This window comes from Chenopodium album, chromosome 10, assembly GCF_948465745.1.
Source record: "Chenopodium album chromosome 10, dcCheAlbu1.1, whole genome shotgun sequence".
Lineage (NCBI taxonomy): Eukaryota > Viridiplantae > Streptophyta > Magnoliopsida > Caryophyllales > Amaranthaceae > Chenopodium > Chenopodium album.
In genome coordinates, this window is record NC_137843.1 from 57,171,227 (window position 1) to 57,176,438 (window position 5,212).

A 5,212-nucleotide genomic window follows, 5' to 3' on the forward strand; every position below is an offset into this window, starting at 1 on the left:
TCAACTAAATAAAAACGGAGGTAGTAATACATTTAAAACAACCTTCGAGTTCTAATACAAATTCAATACTGGCAGCCAAAAGTTGCCACCGCCCCGGGGGGAAATAATAAATATAAAAAAATGCAAAATTATTACTCCGTATATATTTCTTCAAAACTACAGCTTATTTAAATAACAGCAATTCTACATCCTAATCTAATCACACAACATCCAGTCTGAGAAACAGCATTCACGTTATCCAAAAAAGTCTTATAATAGCAATTTTGCTTCCAAGAAATATACGCGAAGTCAGGAACAAACTAACCCAGCAAAAGAGAGCTTCAGCCAATTGAAAGTTTGTGAACACTGAACAGCTACAATAGAAAAGCAATTCCCAGAAAAGACCTTAGCTATACAAAGTTGTAGGCTTGAGCACAAAATTCTGCAGAAAAGAACAGAATCCATTAATACTGGCAACAGTCAGATATCATTTTAACCACAATGGAGAACAGAAGCTAACAGCAACATTAATACTAAGCCAACAAAGTAAAATCTTACACATACAAAAAAATAAAAAAAATAAATAAATAATAATAATAATAATAATAATAATAATAATAATAAAGTATAGCACCAAATCCAAAAAAACATCTAATCTCTCAGCAACACAAAAGGTGTAGCAGCGTTTTGACTCTTCAAACTCTCGTAGCCAATTCAATGTTGTGACAATTGCACAAGGATCAAAGTTACAGATGTAATGATGCAGCCTCAACTCAAGAATGTAATTGAAGCAAATTAGACATCATTTTACATTTCTAGTATTCTAGTATCTGGTTATCACATATGTAGCTTTGAAAGCAGGTTATGATGCCGTCGACCTAAGATAATGGTCACTTATATCACACCATTGAAATGTAGCAGCCAATATCCAAAATTAAAAATAAAAAAAAATAAAAAATAAAAAATTATTTCTAAAATGTGATAATAAATTACTCAAAACAAAAGCTGTATAATCTAATATCCCAAGAAGCAACACCTAGTTTCTTTTCAATCATAGTAGAAACTTGTCCACCAATGGGGATGTATCCACAATCAATAGCCTTCTTCTCAATAATATGTAAGCATGGACTAGCTAGGAAAAATGACAGTTGCTATAGAATTGAAAAAGGAAATTTGTCGAAAAAAATATTTTCAACTCCTAGCTATACACAGGTATTGAGGAGATTGTGCCCACCAGCCTTGACTTATTTTTTTTCCCTTCGCAAAACCAATCTATGTTATGTTAAACTTATAAGATCACTTTAATCCACGTGAATATTGCTCCTAACTGCCAACTACCGAGCAAATGTGGGATTATTTCCAATGCAGGTGAAGGCCATCAAAGATTAAGCCTTTCAAGACATTTTGCCCCCTTCCAGCTTTTGACACACAATGAAGGATCTCTTGATGATCCATGATTACAAAGTTAATCAAGCCTCTGAAACCTAACTCTTTCTTCCCTCTTAATTTATATCTATATCTTAAAATAAAACTTGAAATATGCATGATATGATTTTATCAAGCGACTATCAAACTGGCATTGTTATATGGGCCAGAATGTTGAGCATTGAGAAGGACCATACTAGGAAGATGTGATTAGCACAGATGTATATGTTGAGATAGAACTGTGGGAACACCCTAAAGGATAAAATTAGAGATGAACATCTTAGCAAGAAAGATGGAGTTGCGGACATTAGGATAAAATAAGGGAAAACATGTTGCTTTGGTTTGGGCATGTCAGGCAGAGACCAGAAAGCACACCAGTAAGGAAAGTAAAGGGTTAGGATCAAGGGGATCTCAAAACAGAAAAAGGGAAGCGAAGAGCAAAGGTGACTTGGATGAAAGGAGTTAAGGACACGTAGAAGGTGAGTTTGGAGGAGCATGTAACATTGGATACAATGGAATGGAAGGAAGGATCATGGTTGGCAAATCTAAGAGAGTATTTTTCATGTAAACCCCCACCTATGGGATTAAGGTTTCGGTTTTGTTATTAGAATTCTTTTCCGGTTTTTCAAAGTAAATACACAGAAACCACTTACCTTAGAATGGGAAAGTGCTATCTAAGCATTTATAATAGGAGGCTTAACTAAAATTTGATTTCTTGAAAACATTCCCGATATACCTAGTAGGATAGATGCAAGATGGTCTGAAGTTTTTTAACTTGGGCTCAACACATATAGATAATGGCTTAACTTTTTGTGTGTGTGTGTGTTTTTTTTTTGTGCTTTTTTTTTTAAGCAACAAGAATTAATCTCAAGAGGGATTACATGAAAATATGAATTTGGAGTCTGACCTGCAATAAGAAATCTTCCTAAATTTTTAGCGCTTGTAGTGCATTAGTCGGTGAATATAAAGACCCAAACCCCACTATTAAATCTGTCACGCTGCTCTCTACTCCATCTTCTATTTCACACTCTTCTATAGTTCTATTCCATCTACTTATCTTACTTCTACATCTCCTCCTCTTTCTCTCTCCTCTACTATATCTCCTCCTCTTTATATTTTTTTGCCCAGACATGGAGCCTGAAACTATATGAAGTACTATGGAGTTACAAGATCTATTATTTATTAAAAAGGTGTTCAAGCCTTGAAGGAAAACTTATAGAGCATGTTTGATTAGAGTAATTTTTAGGGTGGGAATGGATTCAATTAAACCATTACCATTACTAAATGTTTGGTTAGAAGGTTTAGGTAACAATTACCATTACCTTGGGGTAATGGTTTCCATTATTTGTCACCTCTCTAAAACCTAAGGTAACAATTACTCTTAACTTCTTCAAACAAAAAGTAAAGGCGCTATGGTTAAGTGATTCCTTTCATTGGTTAAACCAAACAAATGGAAAGGTAAGTGTTAAATAATTCCTTTCTTCCCTCTTATTTGTTTCCATTCTACTCCATTTCCAATATCTATACCCCTCCCCCCCACCCCACCAACCCAATAGAGTGTCTTCAATTGAGGGTGATCAAGAGTTCATACATATATCAACAATAAAATCTTCATCAATGAATTTAAGGCCATGTTTGGTAATTGGCTTTTTATTGGCTTTTTGGTTGGCTTTTGGCTTTTGGCTTTTTTAGGTGGTCAAATAGCCAAAAAATGTGTTTGGTAATTGGCTTTTTAGTCAGCGAAAAAGCTGGCTTTTAAGCCAAAATGAAAAAGCTGCTTTGAGTAGCTTTTTTGTTGGCTTTTGGCTTGTTGGCCCACAAATTATCTAATAAACAGCCAACAACCAACAATTAATTTACCAAACACTTTTATAAACAGCCAATTTCAAAAGCCATTATAAACAGCCAAATATTCCAGCTGGTCAAACAAGCCAAGTGAACCAGCCAACAGCCAACCGCCAACAGCCATTTGCCAAACAAGGCCTAAGTGTGCAGCATGTACTCTACATTTCTCACCATGTTCCACAGCCTAAATTCAACATATCAATTACTAGTATATACCATCTATAACTAATAATTAGCATCTCCAGTTGAAGTATATAAAGAATCTCAAAAGGCTCCCATTTTCTCCCTATACATCTTCATATGCGTATGGCCAATTGGGCATCGATTCTTAGCTTTTCCTATTATGCTTTATTTTTGTTCATCAATGACTCATCCAACCTAATATCTAATCACCCCTGCATCACCCTGGTAACATAATTGTCATACAACAACAATTGAACAAAATTCCTCACAAATACCAAGCTTACTGACAAAGTAAAATCAGCAGACAACAGTGCAACAATGTCAAGCAACGATAACAGAGCTCCAAGGCAAAAGCACATACAGAACAAAGCAAATACAAACACATAACCAATATAAAGCAATCCAAACACACCTCAAACTCTCAGCAGCTGCAACTTATTCGAGAAAGCGATACTAATCCACTCCGGCTGAGCAGCAGACCACTGCAACTGGTTTATTTCCGAGCCAGCATTGTACATTGACAAAGGATCAATCTCATTGGGGGCAGCAACGGTGGGAAGCTCCCATATAAGCGCCTGAGCATCATCACCAACAGAGCATATATGCCGGCCACTATGAGGCGCCCACGCCACAGCATTAACACTAGCCTGGTGCCTCTCAAATTCAGCCACCGGCATCGTAGGAGACCGTATATCCAATATCACAACCTTATTACTATCCATCAAAGTCGTAGCCATATACCTCAAATCCTGCTTATTCCAAGCTAGCCTTAACAGCGGAGTATCCGGCTCCGGCGACTCGTAAACAATCGTAGAATGCTCCTTATCCCTCAAATCAAAAATCCTAACACTTCCATCCGCCGAAACCGATGCAAAAATTCCAGCTTCTCCCCAAGCAATGTCGTAAACCTCTTTATCATGAGCAATCAACTGAGTTTCCACCACACATTTCTCAATATCCCAAATCGTACAAGTCGTATCAATACTCGAAGTTCCAATTCGTTGAGGAACGACGTCGTTCCAATCAAACGACGTCAATGGCGCACAGAAATCGCTCGATTTCGAGTTATTGAGGTTAGACACCATCTCAATTGAATCATTCTTGAAAGAATACAATCTGAGAAAATCGGCCGACGATGCCAGAATCGGCGGCGATGAAGCTGAAGGTTGAAACATCAATTTTGTTGGAGGATAAGGATGAGGAAATGAGAGATTTGGGGCTAGGGTTAGGGTTAGGGTTTCTTCATCGAAGGTTAAGATATCGATGCGATTGTTGTATTCTTCGATGAAACTTCCGACGGCGATGATTTGGTCGGATCTCCGGCGAGAAATTCCGACGGAGGAGAGAGAAAATGACATGGCGTAAAGCGGGTAAGGTGAATCGTACGTTACGAGGGTGTTGTTTGGAAGGAGGTGAGATTCTTGGGTTGAATTCTCCATTTTTTGGGGGAAAATTGAATTAGGGGTTTGAAAATTTTACGGTTTGTGATCTTGTTCAGGAGAATTGGGGATTTTTAGAGGTTGAAGAAGGAGACTGGTAATTCTAGCGCCGGTCAACGGAGAGAGTTGTTGAGTTTTGACTTTTTGGAGGGAAGGATTATCTACTAGTCAACGGTCAACTTTTTTCTCCATATTTGGTGTTGGGCTTCATAATGGGCCCAGCCCAATTAAAAGGAAAAATAAGGCTTACAACACATGACAAATGGTATAAAGTTCTGTTCATCTCACATTAAAAAAAATAATATTAGGTAAAAATAATTTCATTTCAACAAAAGTAATTT

At 37.2% G+C, this 5,212-nt stretch overlaps 1 pseudogene across 1 annotated transcript; it reads right to left on the minus strand.

Annotated features, from left to right (window-relative positions):
• LOC145564260 (protein TRANSPARENT TESTA GLABRA 1 pseudogene) lies at positions 1-4,967 on the minus strand (annotated as a pseudogene). Its single transcript, XR_014094782.1, has 2 exons — positions 3,845-4,967; positions 1-421 (listed from the first exon to the last, which is right to left on the minus strand). The product of XR_014094782.1 is annotated as a protein TRANSPARENT TESTA GLABRA 1 pseudogene (transcript).
• Positions 4,968-5,212: the final 245 nt, after the last annotated feature.